The sequence below is a fragment of the Ranitomeya imitator genome, chromosome 2, assembly GCF_032444005.1.
Source record: "Ranitomeya imitator isolate aRanImi1 chromosome 2, aRanImi1.pri, whole genome shotgun sequence".
NCBI lineage: Eukaryota > Metazoa > Chordata > Amphibia > Anura > Dendrobatidae > Ranitomeya > Ranitomeya imitator.
The window spans coordinates 395,004,197-395,023,429 of NC_091283.1; the positions used below are offsets into that span (position 1 = coordinate 395,004,197).

General features: G+C 47.9%; 1 pseudogene; it reads left to right on the plus strand.

The window, feature by feature from the left end:
• The window catches only part of LOC138666665 (zinc finger protein 420-like), a 104,229-nt pseudogene that overhangs the window by 51,561 nt on the left and 33,435 nt on the right, over positions 1 to 19,233 (plus strand).

Here is a 19,233-nt window from a genome sequence, read left to right on the forward strand (position 1 = left end):
GCAAGCTCCTGCAATGCATATTTGGCCAATTCAGGCCAGGTGTCTATTTTGGATGCCCAGTAATCAAATGGGAATGACAGGTGAGGGAGAACATTGATAAGGGAGGAAAAATAGTAACCATACTGGACAAATGTTGTCTCCTGTCACTTTGAATTGATGCTGCTGTACCTGTCCTGTCTGCGGTCATTACGAAATCACTCCACAACCTGGTCAGAAAACCCCTCTGTCCAACGCCACTTCTGATTTGTGCACCTCTAACACCTCTGCCATGTTGCCCCCTGCAGCTCGTGTGAGAACCATCACCGGCGCTGTGTGCTGGGAATGCCTGAATCAAACGGTCTACAAGAGTTGCTTGTTTGGTTGCCAATATTTGTTCAAGGTTCTCATGTGGCATAATATTTTGCAATTTCCCTTTATAGCGTGGATCCAGGAGGCAGGCCAACCAGTAATCATCATCGGTCATCATTTTTATAATGCGGGGGTCCCTTTTTAGGATACGCAAGGCATAATCCACCATGTGGGTCAATGTTCCAGTTGTCAATTCACTGCTTGTGCAGGGTTGAGGAGCACTTTCGGGCAAATCAGCGTCACTTGTCTCTCTCAAAAACCCTGAACCTGGCCTTGCAACGCCACCAGTTTGTATTGCCCCCTGAGAAGCTTCCTCATCCAAAAATTACTCATCCCCATCATCCTCCTCGTCCTCCTCCTCTTCGCCAGCCACCTCGTCCAGTAAACTTCCCTGACCAGACAATGGCTGACTGTCAACAACGCTTCCTCGTCCTCGGCTGCAGACGCCTGCTCCTTTATGTGCGTCAAACTTTGTATCAGCAGACGCATTAGGGGGATGCTCATGCTTATTATGGCGTTGTCTGCACTAACCAGCCGTGTGCATTCCTCAAAACACTGAAGGACTTGACACAGGTCTTGTAGCTTCGACCACTGCACACCTGACAACTCCATGTCTGCCATCCAACTGCCTGCCCGTGTATGTGTATCCTCCCACAAATACATAACAGCACGCCTCTGTTCGCACAGCCTCTGAAGCATGTGCAGTGTGGAGTTCCACCTTGTTGCAACGTCGATGATTAGGCGATGCTGGGGAAGGTTCAAAGATCGCTGATGGTTCTGCATACGGCTGAAGTGTACGGGCGAACCCCAGATAACTTTTCAGGAAGCACTGCACCACCAGGTTTAAGGTGTGAGCCTGGCAAGGAATGTGTTTCAGTTGTGAAAGGGCTATGGCAGCCATAAAATTCCTTCCGTTATCACTCACTACCTTGCCTGCCTCAAGATGTACACTGCCCAGCCATGACTGAGTTTCTTGCTGCAAGAACTCGGACAGAACTTCCGCGGTATGTCTGTTGTCGCCCAAACACTTCATTGCCAACACAGCCGGCTGACGTCACTAGCTGTTCCATAATGGGACACCTCGTGTGCAACAGTGCCTGCTGCGGATGGAGTGGTCGTGCGACTGTGGTCTGTGGACGAGCTCTCGCTTCTGCTGGAGGACGAGGAGGAGGAGGAGGGGTGGCGAACACCTACAACCAACTGTTTCCTAGACCGTGGGCTAGGCAGAACTGTCCCAATATGGCTGTCCCCTGTGGACCCTGCATCCACCACATTAACCCAGTGTGCCGTGATGGACACGTAATGCCCCTGGCCATGCCTACTGGTCCATGCATCTGTTGTCAGGTGCACCTCTCTACTCACAGATTGCCTGGGTTCTTGGACAATGCAGTCTTTTACATGCTGGTGGAGGGCTGGGATGGCTTTTCTCGAAAAGAACTGTCGACTGGGTAGCTCGTAGCGTGGTACAGCGTAGTCCATCAGGGCTTTGAAAGCTTCACTTTCAACTAACCGGTAGGGCATCATCTCTAACGAGATTAGTCTAGCCATGTGGGCGTTCAAACCCTGTGTACACGGATGAGAGGATGAGTACTTCCTTTTCCTAACGAGAGTCTCTTGTAGGGTGAGCTGGACTGGAGAGCTGCATATCGTGGAACTAGCGGGTGTACCGGTGGACATGGCAGACTGAGAGAGGGTTGGCGATGGTATTCTTGCTCTTGGTTTACATACAGTGTTTCCTACCACGAACCTGGTGATTCCCTGACTGCTTTGGCCTTGCGACGAAACCTCCACATTTGCTGCAGGTGGTGTGGTAAACGGTGGGCTTACAGTGAGGGAAGGAATGTAGCGTTGCTGACTAGCTTCATTGTGAGAGGGTGGAACAACGTTAAAGGGAACCTGTCACCTCGAAAATCGCGGGTGAGGTAAGCCCACCGGCATCAGGGGCTTATCTGCAGCATTCTGTAATGCTGTAGATAAGCCCCCTGATGTTACCTGAATGAGGAGAAAAAGACGTTATACTATACTCACCCAGGGGCGGTCCCGCTGCTGGTCAGGTCGGATGGGCGTCTCTGGTCCGATCTTCAGCCACGGCTCCGGCGCAGGCGTACTTTGCTCTGCCCTGTTGAGGGCAGACAAAGTACTGCAGTGCGCAGGCGCCGGGCCTCTGACCTTTCCGGCGCCTGCGCACTGCAGTACTATCCTCTGCCCTCCAGAGGGCAGAGCAAAGTACGCCTGCGCCGGAGCCGTGGCTGAAGATCAGAAGAGGACGTCTTGTAATGAAGATGGGAGGCGCCGCAGCGGACCAGAGACGCCCATCTGACCTGACCAGCAGCAGGACCGCCCCTGGGTGAGTATAATATAACGTCTTTTTCTCCTTTTTCAGGTAACATCGGGGGCTTATCTACAGCATTACAGAATGCTGCAGATAAGCCCCTGATGCCGGTGGGCTTATCTCACCCGTGATTTTCGGGGTGACAGGTTCCCTTTAAGGGACGTTTCGTAGTTAGTCCAGGCTTGCAAGTGCATGGTGGTTAATTGTCTACGCATGCAACTTGTATTTAGATTTTTAACATTCTGACCTCTGCTGAAGGTCCTTGAGCATTTCTTACAGATGACTTTGCGCTGATCATTTGGATCTTGTTTAAAAAAGTGCCAGACTGCACTCTTCCTACTATCGGATACCTTTTCAGGCATTGCACACTGAGCTACTTTAACCGGATGGCCACGCTGTCCTACAACTGTTTTAGGTTTTGACACACGTTTTTGGCCAGATACGGGCCTGCTAGATGGAAGCTGTTGTGATGTCGATGCCTGCTGCGGCTCCTCCTCTGCTTCAGAGCTACTGCCAGTGGCACCCTGTTCCCCCAATGGCTGCCAATCGGGGTCAACAACTGGGTCATCTATGACCTCCTCTTCTATTTCCTGTGCACCTTCCTCTGTGTCTCCGTGTAAGCCGGTGCTATAGCGTTCGTGACGGGGCTCCATAGTCTCATCAGGGTCAGATTCTGGATTAGCACACTGCGAGGGCAATGTTGTGATCTGAGTCAAAGGAACAGCATTATAATCTGGCTGTGGCTGTGCATCTGTGCACTCCATGTCCGATTCATCTTGTAATAGGCATGGCCTGTTAACAATTTCCCTTTCTAACCCAGGCACGGTATGTGTAAAGAGCTCCATGGAGTAACCGTTTGTTGCCTGACATGTTCCTGACCGGGAACATCCACTGACGATGCGCTGCTTTTAAATTTTGAACTTTCCAAAGAGGAGGCGAAAGAGCTAGAGGCAGAGTCAGCAAGGAAAGCCAAAACTTGTTCCTGCTGCTCCAGCTTTAAAAGCGGTTTTCCTACTCCCAGAAAAGGGAGCGTTCGAGGCCTTGTGTAGCCAGACGATGACGCTGGCTCAACAACTCGAGACTTAGGTGCTATATTGCTTTTCCCATGACCACCTGATGCTCCACCACCACTGCCATCATTACCAGCTGGCAATGACCGCCCACGGCCACGACCTCTTCCACCAGACTTCCTCATTCTTGGAAAAATGTAACCAAACTAACAAATGTTATATGGTACTGTAAAACCAGTTAGAAGGTGTACGCTAACTTGTGAATTTAAATCTCCCTTTATAGGTGTGTGAGACTGCAGGGGAAATCAGGCCCACTGTATTACAGTACACGGCTTCAGTGGCAGACAGTAGCTGACAGATATGCCACTAACAGGACTGACGCAGATGCACACACTGGCAATAAAAATCTCCCTTTTTTATATGGGAGACTAATGAAAAAATCTGGCCCACTGTATTACAGTATAGTTTCTGTGGAAGAAAATGACTGACAGATACCACAGACAGGACTGGCACAGATGCACAGATTTGCCAATATTAATCTCCCCTTTTTTATATGGGAGACTAGTGAATAAATCAGGCCCACTGTATGACAGTATAGTTTCTGTGGCAGAAAATGACTGACAGATACCACAGAGAGGACTGGCACAGATGCACAGATTAGGCAATATTAATCTTCCCTTTTTTATATGGGAGACTAGTGAAAAAATCAGGCCCACTGTATTACAGTATAGTTTCTGTGGCAGAAAATGACTGACAGATACCACAGACAGGACTGGCACAGATGCACAGATTTGCCAATATTAATCTCCCCTTTTTATATGGGAGACTAGTGAATAAATCAGGCCCACTGTATTACAGTATAGTTTCTGTGGCAGAAAATGACTGACAGATACCACAGACAGGACTGGCACAGATGCACAGATTAGGCAATATTAATCTCCCCTTTTTTTATATGGGAGACTAGTGAAAAAATCAGGCCCACTGTGTTACAGTATAGTTTCTGTGGCAGAAAATGACTGACAGATACCACAGACAGGACTGGCACAGATGCACAGATTTGCCAATATTAATCTCCCCTTTTTTATATGGGAGACTAGTGAATAAATCAGGCCCACTGTATTACAGTATAGTTTCTGTGGCAGAAAATGACTGACAGATACCACAGACAGGACTGGCACAGATGCACAGATTTGTTAATATTAATCTCCCCTTTTTTATATGGGAGACTAGTGAATAAATCAGGCCCACTGTATTACAGTATAGTTTCTGTGGCAGAAAATGACTGACAGATACTACAGACAGGACTGGCACAGATGCACAGATTAGGCAATATTAATCTCCCCTTTTTTATGGGAGACTAGTGAATAAATCAGGCCCACTGTATTACAGTATAGTTTCTGTGGCAGAAAATGACTGACAGATACCACAGACAGGACTGGCACAGATTAGGCAATATTAATCTCCCCCTTTTTTTTTATATGGGAGACTAGTGAAAAAATCAGGCCCACTGTGTTACAGTATAGTTTCTGTGGCAGAAAATGACTGACAGATACCACAGACAGGACTGGCACAGATGCACAGATTAGGCAATATTAATCTCCCCTTATTTTTTATATGTGAGACTAGTGAATAAATCAGGCCCACTGTATTACAGTATAGTTTCTGTGGCAGAAAATGACTGACAGATACCACAGACAGGACTGGCACAGATGCACAGATTAGGCAATATTAATCTCCCCTTTTTTATATGGGAGACTAGTGAATAAATCAGGCCCACTGTATTACAGTATAGTTTCTGTGGCAGAAAATGACTGACAGATACCACAGACAGGACTGGCACAGATGCACAGATTTGCCAATATTAATCTCCCCTTTTTTATATGGGAGACTAGTGAATAAATCAGGCCCACTGTATTACAGTATAGTTTCTGTGGCAGAAAATGACTGACAGATACCACAGACAGGACTGGCACAGATGCACAGATTTGTTAATATTAATCTCCCCTTTTTTATATGGGAGACTAGTGAATAAATCAGGCCCACTGTATTACAGTATAGTTTCTGTGGCAGAAAATGACTGACAGATACTACAGACAGGACTGGCACAGATGCACAGATTAGGCAATATTAATCTCCCCTTTTTTATGGGAGACTAGTGAATAAATCAGCCCCACTGTATTACAGTATAGTTTCTGTGGCAGAAAATGACTGACAGATACCACAGACAGGACTGGCACAGATTAGGCAATATTAATCTCCCCCTTTTTTTTATATGGGAGACTAGTGAAAAAATCAGGCCCACTGTGTTACAGTATAGTTTCTGTGGCAGAAAATGACTGACAGATACCACAGACAGGACTGGCACAGGTGCACAGATTAGGCAATATTAATCTCCCCTTATTTTTTATATGGGAGACTAGTGAATAAATCAGGCCCACTGTGTTACAGTATAGTTTCTGTGGCAGAAAATGACTGACAGATACCACAGACAGGACTGGCACAGATGCACAGATTAGGCAATATTAATCTCCCCTTTTTTATATGGGAGACTAGTGAATAAATCAGGCCCACTGTATTACAGTATAGTTTCTGTGGCAGAAAATGACTGACAGATACCACAGACAGGACTGGCACAGATGCACAGATTTGCCAATATTAATCTCCCCTTTTTTTATGGGAGACTAGTGAATAAATCAGGCCCACTGTATTACAGTATAGTTTGAGTGGCAGAAAATGACTGACAGAGATACCGCAGACAGGACTGGCGCAGATGCACTGATTGGCAATATAAATCTCCCTTTTTAGGTGTGAGACAGTGCAGAAAAATACAGGCCCACTGTTTTGCACTACACAGTTTCAGGGGCAGAAAGTGGCTTGAAGATATATATATATATAAAAAAAGGGACTGTACTACAATTACTATCTCCCTACAATAATCTCAGAAAAGTATGGCAGGCAGTAATAAAAAGGACTGCTGCACACAAAAGTGTGGACAAATAAACAAGATAGCTGTGCAAAAAGGAAGGAGCAACAGGATTTGTGCATTGAAAAAAGCAGTTGGTTTGCACTGCGGCGTACAAACAGCAATGCAGCTATCAGGGAGCCTTCTAGGGCAGCCCAATGAGCTACAGAGCTGATGAAGAAAAATCTTGCCTCCACTGTCCCTGCTAAGAAAAAGTCTTTAGAAATACCCTGGTTTAGGGAAAGAGGGGAAAAAAAAAAAAGAGACAAGTGCGGCGCTTCCTCTGAGCATAATACGTTTTTACCAACAAGTTAAAAACATTTCTTTTATTTGTAGTTATGCTCACCTTCTATCGGTAAGAAATGCACGTTGAGATTCTCAAGGAATCAATTCTTTAGGCAACTCTTCTTCGTATGTTGTATAATCCAATAAGGTGTGCAGCTCACTTTGGAGAACTATGTGTTGATCCTGCTTCAGATCCACATAGGTGGCAATTTCAAAGAGAAAAAAAAAAAAAAAAACTCCAAGTAAATGTGGCGCTAAGCACCTACGGATTTTTTGAATTCATCCACTTCAAGTGAAAAATGTTAAAAAATTCATTTATTTTCTCAAAATAAAATATATTTGTAATTTTTTTTTTTAAAAAAACAGTACAACGCGTTTCGGCTGCTATTTTTACAGTGCAGCCTTCATCAGGTAGTAAAAAAACAAAAAGAACAAACAATACAATAAGCACTATAAAAATATAGTGCTTATTGTATTGTTTGTTCTTTTTGTTTTTTTACTACCTGATGAAGGCTGCACTGTAAAAATAGCAGCCGAAACGCGTTGTACTGTTTTTTAAAAAAATTTACAAATATATTTTATTTTGAGAAAATAAATGAATTTTTTAACATTTTTCACTTGAAGTGGATGAATTCAAAAAATCCGTAGGTGCTTAGCGCCACATTTACTTGGAGTTTTTTTTTTTTTTCTCTTTGAAACCTGCTAAGAAAAGGTGGTGTTGGACAGTGGAAATCGCTACAGCACAAGCGGTTTGGGGGTTAATGTACCCTGCCTAACGCTATCCCTGCTTCTGACGAAGCGACAGCAACCTCTCCCTATTTTCAGATCAGCAGCAGCAAGATGGCGGTCGGCGTGCATGCCCCTTTATAGCCCCTGTGACGCCGCAGAAAGCAAGCCAATCACTGCCATGCCCTTCTCTAAGATGGTGGGGACCAGGACCTATGTCATCACGCTGCCCACACTCTGCGTCCACCTTCACTGGCTGAGAAATGGCGCTGAACGCATCATATAAAACGCGACTTTGGCACGAAGGTCACCGACCGTGTGGCCGACCCCACACAGGGATCGGGTCGGGTTTCATGAAACCCGACTTTGCCAAAAGTCGGTGACTTATGAAAATGACCGATCCGTTTCGCTCAACCCTAAATACAACTCTATGAGAAAATACGGATCCAGCAGAAAAAAACGGATCTTTTTTTTTCAAAACTCGCCGGATTGTGCCTGATGGCAAAAACCTGATGTGTGAAAGTAGTCAGATAGATATATGGATAGATACATCTATGTATCTATAGATATATCCATAGATAGATATATCCATAGATAGGCCGATGTTGATTAATGAACACAAAGAAAAAAACGGGGAAAAAATGGCGTGGGCTCCCGCGCAATTTTCTGCGCCAGAGGGGGAAAGCCGGGGGCCAATATTTGTAGCCTGGAAAGGGGGTAATACCCATGGCCCCTCCCAGGCTATGAATATCAGCCCGCAGCTGTCTGCGTAGCCTTTACTGTTAAAATAGGGGGACCCCCCAAAAAAATGACGTGGGGTCCCACTATATTCTATAGCCAGAAAGGCTACGCAGACAGCTGCTGATATGATAGCCTAGAGAGGGGCCATGGATATTGCCCCCCCTCCTCCGGCTACAAATACCAGTCCGCAGTTGCCCCGATACGCCAATTCCGGCACTTAGCCCCTCTCTTCCCACTTCTGAGTAGCGGTGGGATATAGGGTAATAAGGGGTTAATGTCACCTGGCTATTGTAAGGTGACATTAAGCCGGGTTAATAATGGAGAGGTGTTAATAAGACATAACATAGTAACATAGTAACATAGTTAGTAAGGCCGAAAAAAGACATTTGTCCATCCAGTTCAGCCTATATTCCATCATAATAAATACCCAGATCTACGTCCTTCTACAGAACCTAATAATTGTATGATACAATATTGTTCTGCTCCAGGAAGACATCCAGGCCTCTCTTGAACCCCTCGACTGAGTTCGCCATCACCACCTCCTCAGGCAAGCAATTCCAGATTCTCACTGCCCTAACAGTAAAGAATCCTCTTCTATGTTGGTGGAAAAACCTTCTCTCCTCCAGACGCAAAGAATGCCCCCTTGTGCCCGTCACCTTCCTTGGTATAAACAGATCCTCAGCGAGATATTTGTATTGTCCCCTTATATACTTATACATGGTTATTAGATCGCCCCTCAGTCGTCTTTTTTCTAGACTAAATAATCCTAATTTCGCTAATCTATCTGGGTATTGTAGTTCTCCCATCCCCTTTATTAATTTTGTTGCCCTCCTTTGTACTCTCTCTAGTTCCATTATATCCTTCCTGAGCACCGGTGCCCAAAACTGGACACAGTACTCCATGTGCGGTCTAACTAGGGATTTGTACAGAGGCAGTATAATGCTCTCATCATGTGTATCCAGACCTCTTTTTAAGACGCCTATCCATTATTAATCCTAGAGTAGTGAAAGAGTTAAAAACAAAATAAAGACACAGCCAGAAAAAAGTATTTTATTATTCTTAATTTCACCATACTTACCATACTTCAGCGCCTGCAAAAAACGTAAAATAATAAACCGTATACTCCCTTTCCGACGCAGTCCAATTAATAACGAGTGTCCCACGACGATCTCCCCTGTAGAACAGTGACATCGGGTGATGTCACTGCTCTATAGGACCTCCAGTGACACACTGACAGGAGACAATGGCTCCTGCAGTGCTTCACTGAGAGGTTACTGTAGTTCACTGGTCTCATTTTATGGCATTTGCTGTGTGGGAACAACTTTCTCACACAGCAGTGCCAAAAGTGAGACTAGGGACTAATTTTTACAGTGGCAGAGGAATACAGTGCGGAAGGATACCTTTTTCTCATCATTGTATTCCTGGAGCCCCTAGAGAGCGGTCGCATCAGCTGATGCTGCTGCTCTCCACGGGAGATCGTCATGGGACACTCGTGGATTTCTGCGGATCAGGGAGTATATTGTTTGTTTGTTATTTTAATATTTTTTACAGGTGACACTGGCTTCGGGGAACAAAGTGACAAGTGATGGTGAGTATGTAATCTATGTTATATGTACTGTATGTCATATGTATGTATTGTATGAATGTACTGTATGTATGTATTGTATGTCTATATGTATGCAGTATGTATGTTGTATGTTCTGTCATATGTTGTATGTACTGTCATATGTTGTATGTACTGTCATATGTTGTATGTACTGTCATATGTTGAATGTTGTATGTACTGTCATATGTTGTATGCTCTGTCATATGTTGTATGTTTTGTCATATGTTGTATGTACTGTCATATGTTGTATGTTGTGTCATATGTCGTATGTTGTATGTTCTGTCATATGTTGTATGTACTGTCATATGTTATATGCTATATGTATGTTATATGCTGTATGCTCTGTCATATGTTGTATGTACTGTCATATGTTGTATGTACTGTCATATGTTATATGTTTTACGTACTGTCATATGTTGTATGCACTGTCATATGGTGTATGCTCTGTCATATGTTGTATGTACTGTCATATGTTGTATGTTCTGTCATATGTTGTATGTACTGTCATATGTTATATGTTGAATGTTCTGTCATATGTTATATGTTGTATGTTCTGTTCTATGTTCGTGTTTTTTTTTTACATTCAACACATTAGCCAGATGATGGGACTACTACTGTCCCATTATTGGCTAATGTGTCAATCACTGTCACTGTAGCAGGCATAGTCCGATGGGACTTGTAGTCCCATCGGACGATGCCTGCACGCGCACACACCCCCAAGGACCCCCCCACAGCCCGCTGCAGACCCCTGACAGCCCCGCACAGACCCCCCACAGCCCGTCGCAGACCCCCCACAGCCCGCCGAAGACCCCCGACAGCCCGGCACAGACCCACCACAGCCCGGCACAGACCCCCCCACAGCCCGGCACAGACCCCCCACAGCCCGGCACAGACCCCCCACAGCCCAGCACAGACCTCTGCAGAGCCACGACAGCCTGGCATAGACCCACCACAGCCCACCGCAGACCCCTGACAGCCTGGCACAGACCCCCCACAGCCTGGCACAGACCCCCCACAGCCCGACACAGACCCCAGAACAGCTCGCCGTAGACCCCCCAGAGCTCGCCGCAGACCCCCGACAGCCCGCCGCAGACCCCCAACAGCCCGGCACAGAACCCCCACAGCCCAGCACAGACCCCTGACAGCCCGCCGCAGACCCCCAGCAGCCCCACAATCCCCACAGACCCTCGCGATCGTCGCACACAGACACGCACATCTTCCCCGCACACACACAGTCTCCGCCCACGCACCGCCCACACTCCGCCCACACTCCGCCCACGCACTCTTCCCCCCTCCCGTTCTGCAGCGTTTCTCAGCAAAACCGCAGATCTTTTTTAACCTACAAGGAAAGAAGGGGTTTATTTTCATTCTGATATTTGTGTCCCATTGACTTGCATTGGTTTCCGGTATCGGAATTGTCGATATCCGATATTTTTTGGGTATCGGTCCGATCCGATATTTCACCAATATCGGAAGGCATCGCTTAACACTACTCTTCTGCCATCCATGGCCATTAACATGGGGGAGTCCTAGATGCATATGGGTTCTAGAACAGCTGAACTGTGGCCTTTAAGGACCCGAAACTGTCCCAATCATTAGGTGCAACAAGCACAACATGGCCTGTTTCAGTCTCTGTCTCCATTGTCCTTCACCAACCTTCCTCTCTCTCTTGAGAAAGCAGAGACAACTGCTCTCCTTCCCTTCTTTGTGCCTGCTCCTGCTATGTTACTACCTCTAAGGCCACCAGAGTCTTGGGCATGTGAAGATGAGCCAAGGCTCCTGCCATAACCTGGACAGTAACAGACCATGGTGCCAGCTAGGCCATCCCCCTATGCTCCAGCGATGGAATAGGTTTTGTACCCCTGAACTGATTGACCTTCATGTTTCTTTCCCAGGCCCTCTCTAGTTCCAACATATGTACAGCAGTGGCCGTACCCATGCTCCCCGCACTGTGAGGTTAGAAAACAAAAGCTCAGGAAGCTGCCTGGTCTGGGAGAGTAGAATGTAAACAAACTCAGTGAAAGGAATGAAGTGAAATTCAGGAGACACTAAAGGTAGAAACCAAAAACAAAAATTATAGAGCTGTTATATATTATAATACAGCACAGATTAGCTGAAAAAAATTTGGAGTTTGGGGCCGGACAACCTCTTTAATTATGCTCCGTGCATACTTTATGGCTGCAGCCAATTGTCAATTAAGTGCTAAAAGTACCTATATATCTTTATGTTCAGCTCCTTCACACTCCCACAGAGAACGATTGCGATCATTATTAAGACAAGGAGTTGAGAAAGGAGTATTAACACACAATTTTGAAAACAAACTAATGGTAGAATATATTAAAACCATACTGTTATTTTTTTCCAAAATCCATAAATGTATAGACTATCCATCTGTACGTCCTGTAATAGCGGGATGTGGTTCAGTTACTTCTATCCCGATATTTAGACTGGTTGTTACATCCATTGGTTAAGAAAATGCCCTTGTCTATACAGGATGCAGCAATTTTGTTACAAATACTGGACCAATTTGATTGAAAAGAAGGATTCCAGCTGGCAACAATCGACATTGAGAGCCTGTACACCCACATTCCACAGGATGGCAGTATACAAGCTGTAAGACATCGATTGAAGAATAATAATACCAAGGATTAACTATTACAATTTACACTATATGTAAATCCTTATGCTTTGTTTTAGGACATAATTCTTTTCAATTTGCGGACCACTGGTATACCCAAGTAGCTAGTACCGCAATGGGTACCCCAATGGTCCCAATATTTGCAAATATATCTTTGTGGTATTTTGAAACTTGGCCATATGACCTTGGAATAAATAAAGCACAAAATAATGCACCAGTGGTGAATGCCACTCATTTTTCTTCTACTTTCATAATTTTTTAAAATATTATTTCTGCACAGTTGCGCACCACCATATCTTTCATTCTCTTTTAACCAGCATAGCATACTCCAGCGGTATATACTTGCAGCATTGCTGGTCTGCTTATCTTTTGAATTGAATGTAAAGCTGATCATACACACTAGCATTTGTCTGGATCATCTCACAATTTTCTAGCCGTAGAGACTGCTGGTTAGAATTAGGAGCCAAAAGGTTGGATTTATATGGAAAACCTGCAGCTATATGATAACTACTGCTGCAATGTCATTTATGGTCCTCATGTTAAATGATCTTTTCAGTTCTTCTAAATCATTCCACAAGACGTCTCCATCTTTTTTTGACTTTTACAATTTTGCTCTAGGGTAAAGATCTGACCCATATTGATACTACAGAGACATATGTGAGGGGTGATGAGCGGTGTAAAGAGGAGATTCCTACAGATAACTGCACAGGTGAGTGATTACAATTAAAGGCAGAGAAGTCACATATTCTACTTAGTCAATGGCTTGTAGAATTACTTTATATGTTTAATGTTGTATACAGAGCTTTACTTGTGGATTTTACATGTAAAGAATTCATTTTTCAAAATAAAAACACATTTTGACCCTGTTTTCGCCATAGTCGCTTCTGAGCTGCTGGAGAGGAGATCCTTCTGTATTCACAGGCTTGTCCATCGCAGGACACTGAGCTCAGTGAATCTCTCTAAATATTCTTTTGAAGATTTTTAGTGTTGGGAACCTTTGATACAGAACAATATAGAAGAAAATGCACTCCCTGACAGAAGTTATGTCGCTTATCCATGTTATGTAAATAAAAGCTTTTAAACTGACCTTAAAGGGAACCTGTCACCCCGTTTTTTCAAGATGAGCTACAAATACCGTTAAATAGGGGCAGAGCTGTGCCTTACATTAGTGTATTTTGTGAGCCTTTATTCCCCACCTATGCTGCTGAAATACCTTTGTAAAGTCGCCGTTTTGGGCTGTCACTCACGCTTGTCAGGTCATATGGGCGTGGTGACAGCGCTGTTTCTCCCCCAGATCTCCGTTGGTGGCGTAGTAGTGTGCGCATGTCCAACTGGAGAATCCACTGCGCAGCTTGAAGGAAAATAGCGCGATCTGCGCTATTCAGCCGTTTATCGTGGGCGCAGCCATCTTTGTGAGGCCGCGCGTGCGCAGATGGTTCTTCTCGGCTTCCCGAGGCTTCAGGAAAATGGCCGCGGGATGCCACGCGTGCGCACATGGAGATCTCGGCGGCCATTTTCCTGAAGCCGAGTTTGCATCTCGGCTGCAGGAAAATGGCCGCCGCGATCGCCATCTGCACACGCGCGGCATCCCGCAGCCATTTTCCTGAAGCCCCGGGAAGCCGAGAAGAACCATCTGCGCACGCGCGGCCTCACAAAGATGGCTGCGCCCACCGATAAACGGCTGAATAGCGCAGATCGCGCTATTTTCCTTCAAGCTGCGCAGTGGATTCACCAGTTGGACATGCGCACACCACTACGCCACCAACGGAGATCTGGGGGAGAAACAGCGCTGTCACCACGCCCATATGACCTGACCAGCGTGAGTGACAGCCCAAAACGGCGACTTTACAAAGGTATTTCGGCAGCATAGGTGGGGAATAAAGGCTCACAAAATAAACTAATGTAAAGCACAGCTCTGCCCCTATTTAACGCTATGTTTAGCTCATCTTGAAAAAACGGGGTAACAGGTTCCCTTTAAATTCATCCATTGGTTGTATAAATTATTCTTTTGAAAGCTGAAACCCTCCGAAATGTGGTTTAGGTTAAAAAAATAAATTGGCATCAATGCAGAAGTATTGATCAGTTAATGGACACAGAATGGTCAGATTTTGGCAAGACAAATGTTTTGTCACTGTAACAACCCTGCCGGCATCACTGCATGGCCTTCCATTCCCCACCTGCCTGTTACATTAACTCACTCACCCAGTGTCCTTGGCCAGTAGCCTTGAGGCCTCTGACACTTAAGGTATCCTCACCCATTGGAGGATGCCTGAGCAAACTTTTTTCCTCAGTTAGCATTTGCTACTGAGCTGCCAGGTCGTGTCTGTCTCTGTCTCTGAGGGCTGCAATTTTCAGGCCTTCATCTGTGATCTGGTTGTGTATCCGAGTCTGTTCCTGCCTGAACTCTGGTCTATGTCCGTTCCTCCTCCTTCTTTGTCATTTCCCACTCTGCTGTGTGTACCTCCGCCTTATCTCTCTGCTCTGTTCGCCACTACACTGTGGTTCTGTGCTTCTCTGCTTTGCTCACCACTACCTGTGGTTCCCTGCCTTCTGACTCTTGGCATTGCCTTCTGCGGTTCTGGCTCTTGGCATTGCTTCCTGCGGTTCTGGCTCTTGGCTCCGCCTCCAGCATCTTCGCTCCTGGCTCTGCCTCCAGCTTCTCCGATTTTGGCTCTACCTCCAGCGTCTCCGCTCTTGGCTCCGCCTCCAGCATCTCCGCTCTTGGCTCCGCCTCCAGCATCTCTGCTCTTGGCTCCGCCTCCAGCGTCTCCGCTCTTGGCTCCGCCTCCAGCATCTCCGCTCTTGGCTCCGCCTCCAGCATCTCCGCTCTTGGCTCCGCCTCCAGCGTCTCCGCCTCCAGCGTCTCTATTCTTAGCTCTGCCTTCTCCTCTGCTCTTAGCTCCGTCTTCTCCTTCCTGCTCTTACTCCGCCTCCTGTGACAGGGCCGCCATCAGGGCATTACAGCCGTGACTGGCGTAAGGGGCCCGGTGAGCAGAGGGGGCCCGCATCGGGCCCCCTCTTACCTGCTCACCGGGCCCCTACCGGCAGCCGCAGGCTGAACCGGGCCCTTAGCGGCGGCCGGCGCTGCAGCTGTACGCTATTGACATGCGGGCCCGCGCCCGCACGTCAATAGTTAACAGCCGCCAGCCGCAGCGTGCAGGTCGCCGGCGTCTGACGTCATTGTCAGTCGCCGGCGAGTGCACAGTGCAGCTGCGTGGAGAGATCAGGAGCGCGGCAGGTAAGTAGAACTTTTTTTTTTTCTATTAAGAGCGGAGAGCGGCGATCGGGGGGGGGGAGGTTTGGGCAGAAGGCAGCTGGACACAGAGGGGGCAGAAGGCAGCTGGACACAGAGGGGGCAGAAGGCAGCTGGACACAGAGGGGGCAGAAGGCAGCTGGACACAGAGGGGGCAGAAGGCAGCTGGACACAGAGGGGGCAGAAGGCAGCTGGACACGGGGGCAGAAGGCAGCTGGACACAGGGGGGCAGAAGGCAGCTGGACACAGAGGGGGCAGAAGGCAGCTGGACACAGGGGGGCAGAAGGCAGCTGGACACAGGGGGGCAGAAGGCAGCTGGACACAGAGGGGGCAGAAGGCAGCTGGACACAGGGGGGCAGTAAAGCTGGACACAGAGGGGGCAGAAGGCAGCTGGACACAGGGGGGCAGTAAAGCTGGACACAGAGGGGGCAGAAGGCAGCTGGACACAGGGGGGCAGTAAAGCTGGACACAGAGGGGGCAGAAGGCAGCTGGACACAGGGGGGCAGAAGGCAGCTGGACACAGAGGGGGCAGAAGGCAGCTGGACACAGGGGGGCAGAAGGCAGCTGGACACAGGGGGGCAGAAGGCAGCTGGACACAGAGGGGGCAGAAGGCAGCTGGACACAGGGGGGCAGTAAAGCTGGACACAGAGGGGGCAGAAGGCAGCTGGACACGGGGGCAGTAAAGCTGGACACAGAGGGGGCAGAAGGCAGCTGGACACAGGGGGGCAGAAGGCAGCTGGACACAGAGGGGGCAGAAGGCAGCTGGACACAGGGGGGCAGAAGGCAGCTGGACACAGGGGGGCAGAAGGCAGCTGGACACAGAGGGGGCAGAAGGCAGCTGGACACAGGGGGGCAGAAGGCAGCTGGACACAGAGGGGGCAGAAGGCAGCTGGACACAGGGGGGCAGAAGGCAGCTGGACACAGAGGGGGCAGAAGGCGGCTGGACACAGGGGGGCAGTAAAGCTGGACACAGGGGGGGCAGAAGGCAGCTGGACACAGAGGGGGCAGAAGGCAGCTGGACACAGGGGGGGCAGAAGGCAGCTGGACACGGGGGCAGAAGGCAGCTGGACACAGGGGGGCAGAAGGCAGCTGGACACAGAGGGGGCAGAAGGCAGCTGGACACAGGGGGGCAGAAGGCAGCTGGACACAGGGGGGCAGAAGGCAGCTGGACACGGGGGGCAGAAGGCTGGACACGGGGGCAGTAAAGCTGGACACAGGGGGGGCAGAAGGCTGGACACAGAGGGGGCAGTAAAGCTGGACACGGGGCAGTAAAGCTGGACACAGAGGGGGCAGTAAATCTGGACACAGAGGGGGCAGTAAATCTGGACACAGAGGGGGCAGTAAATCTGGACACAGAGGGGGCAGTAAATCTGGACACAGAGGGGGCAGTAAATCTGGACACAGAGGGGGCAGTAAATCTGGACACAGAGGGGGCAGTAAATCTGGACACAGAGGGGGCAGTAAATCTGGACACAGAGGGGGCAGTAAATCTGGACACAGAGGGGGCAGTAAATCTGGACACAGAGGGGGCAGTAAATCTGGACACAGAGGGGGCAGTAAATCTGGACACAGAGGGGGCAGTAAATCTGGACACAGAGGGGGCAGTAAATCTGGACACAGGGGGCAGTAAAGCTGGACACGGGGGGGGGCAGAAAGCTGGACACGGGGGGGGGCAGAAAGCTGGACACGGGGGGGGGGCAGAAAGCTGGACGGGGGGGCGGGGCAGAAAGCTGGACACGGGGGGTGGGGGGGGGGCAGAGAGCTGGACACATGGGGGGCAGAAAGCTGGACACATGGGGGGCAGAAAGCTGGACAGAGATGGGGCAGAGTGCTGGACAGAGATGGGGCAGAGTGCTGGGCAGAGTGCTGGACAGAGATGGGGCAGAGTGCTGGACAGAGATGGGGCAGAGTGCTGGACAGAGATGGGGCAGAGTGCTGGGCAGAGTGCTGGACAGAGATGGGGCAGAGTGCTGGACAGAGATGGGGCAGAGTGCTGGACAGAGATGGGGCAGAGTGCTGGACAGAGATGGGGCAGAGTGCTGGACAGAGATGGGGCAGGATTGGAAACAGATGGGGCAGGATGGATACGATGGAGACAGATGGGGCAGGATGGGGAGATCATATGGGGTAGAATGGATACTCATGAGGGCAGGATGAGAGAACATATGGCTGGAGCCTGAAATGAGACACACGGTGGCCAGGATGGCGAATATTACCATAGGGGCTAATTAAGGGATATTATTATTGCAGTGATGTATTTATTTTATTTTTTGAGTATACTGTTTTAAATGGGGGGGCGGTCCTGTTACTGTGTAGAGTGATACTATGTTGCCTTCTTCATGTGGTGTAATGTAGAAGTTGGGAAAATTAAGTAATGTGTTCTACAAGCGGAACTCGAGATAACTGTTTTATTTCCTGCAGAGACGAGTCCTGGCTGGATAAAGTGATGGCGGTCTGTGCTGGATGAAAGATGAAGGACTTCACCTAGAGACGTCACTGGTGAGTCAGTGTTACCTATACACTTACACTATACACTGTATACTATATACAGAGGTCCTGTGTACAATGTCACCAGTGATCACTGTATTATCTATACATTATATACAGAGCTCCTGTGTGTAATGTCACCAGTGATCACTGTATTACCTGTACACAGACACTGCTTACTAATTACAGATCTCCTGTGCATAATGGCACTGATGGTGATAGTATTGTGGGTTTTTTTTGTATTACTGATCAGTATTGTAGTATTCAGTCATTGTTGGTAATATGTGGTCTGGTCATGATGTGGAGGTAATATGTGGTCTGGTCATGGTGTAGCGGTATTTGTTCCTTGTATTTTATATTATTCGATCACTGTGGTGGTAATATGTCATCTGGTCATAGTGCTGTGGTATTTGTTCCTTGTATGTAGTATTATAGGTCATTTTAAAAATTGAAAAATAAATAAAAATATACCTAAATTGTATTGCATATTTTAACAAATATTTAGTAGGTTACAGTAGAGTAGGGCCCGGCCAAAAGTGTCTACCTTGTTGTGGTGGCGGCTTAAAAAATCTTTTGGCCAAAACAAAAGCTGCCGGCTATATGTGTGATCTGGTGATGGGAACTGTTAATGTGTGATAGGTGAGAAGTGGAGATTTTCCAAGAGAGAGTGGTGGGACTGTGGACAGTTCGTGGGGTGGAGCCTGGAGGCGGGGCTGGGGTGGAGCCTGGGCGGAGTTTCAAGGGGGCCCCGAAAATTTTGCCAGTATGGGGCCCCGAAATTTCTAGTGGCAGCCCTGTCCTGTGATTCTGCTTTGCATCTGCTCTTGCTCTACCTCTGTTCAGCA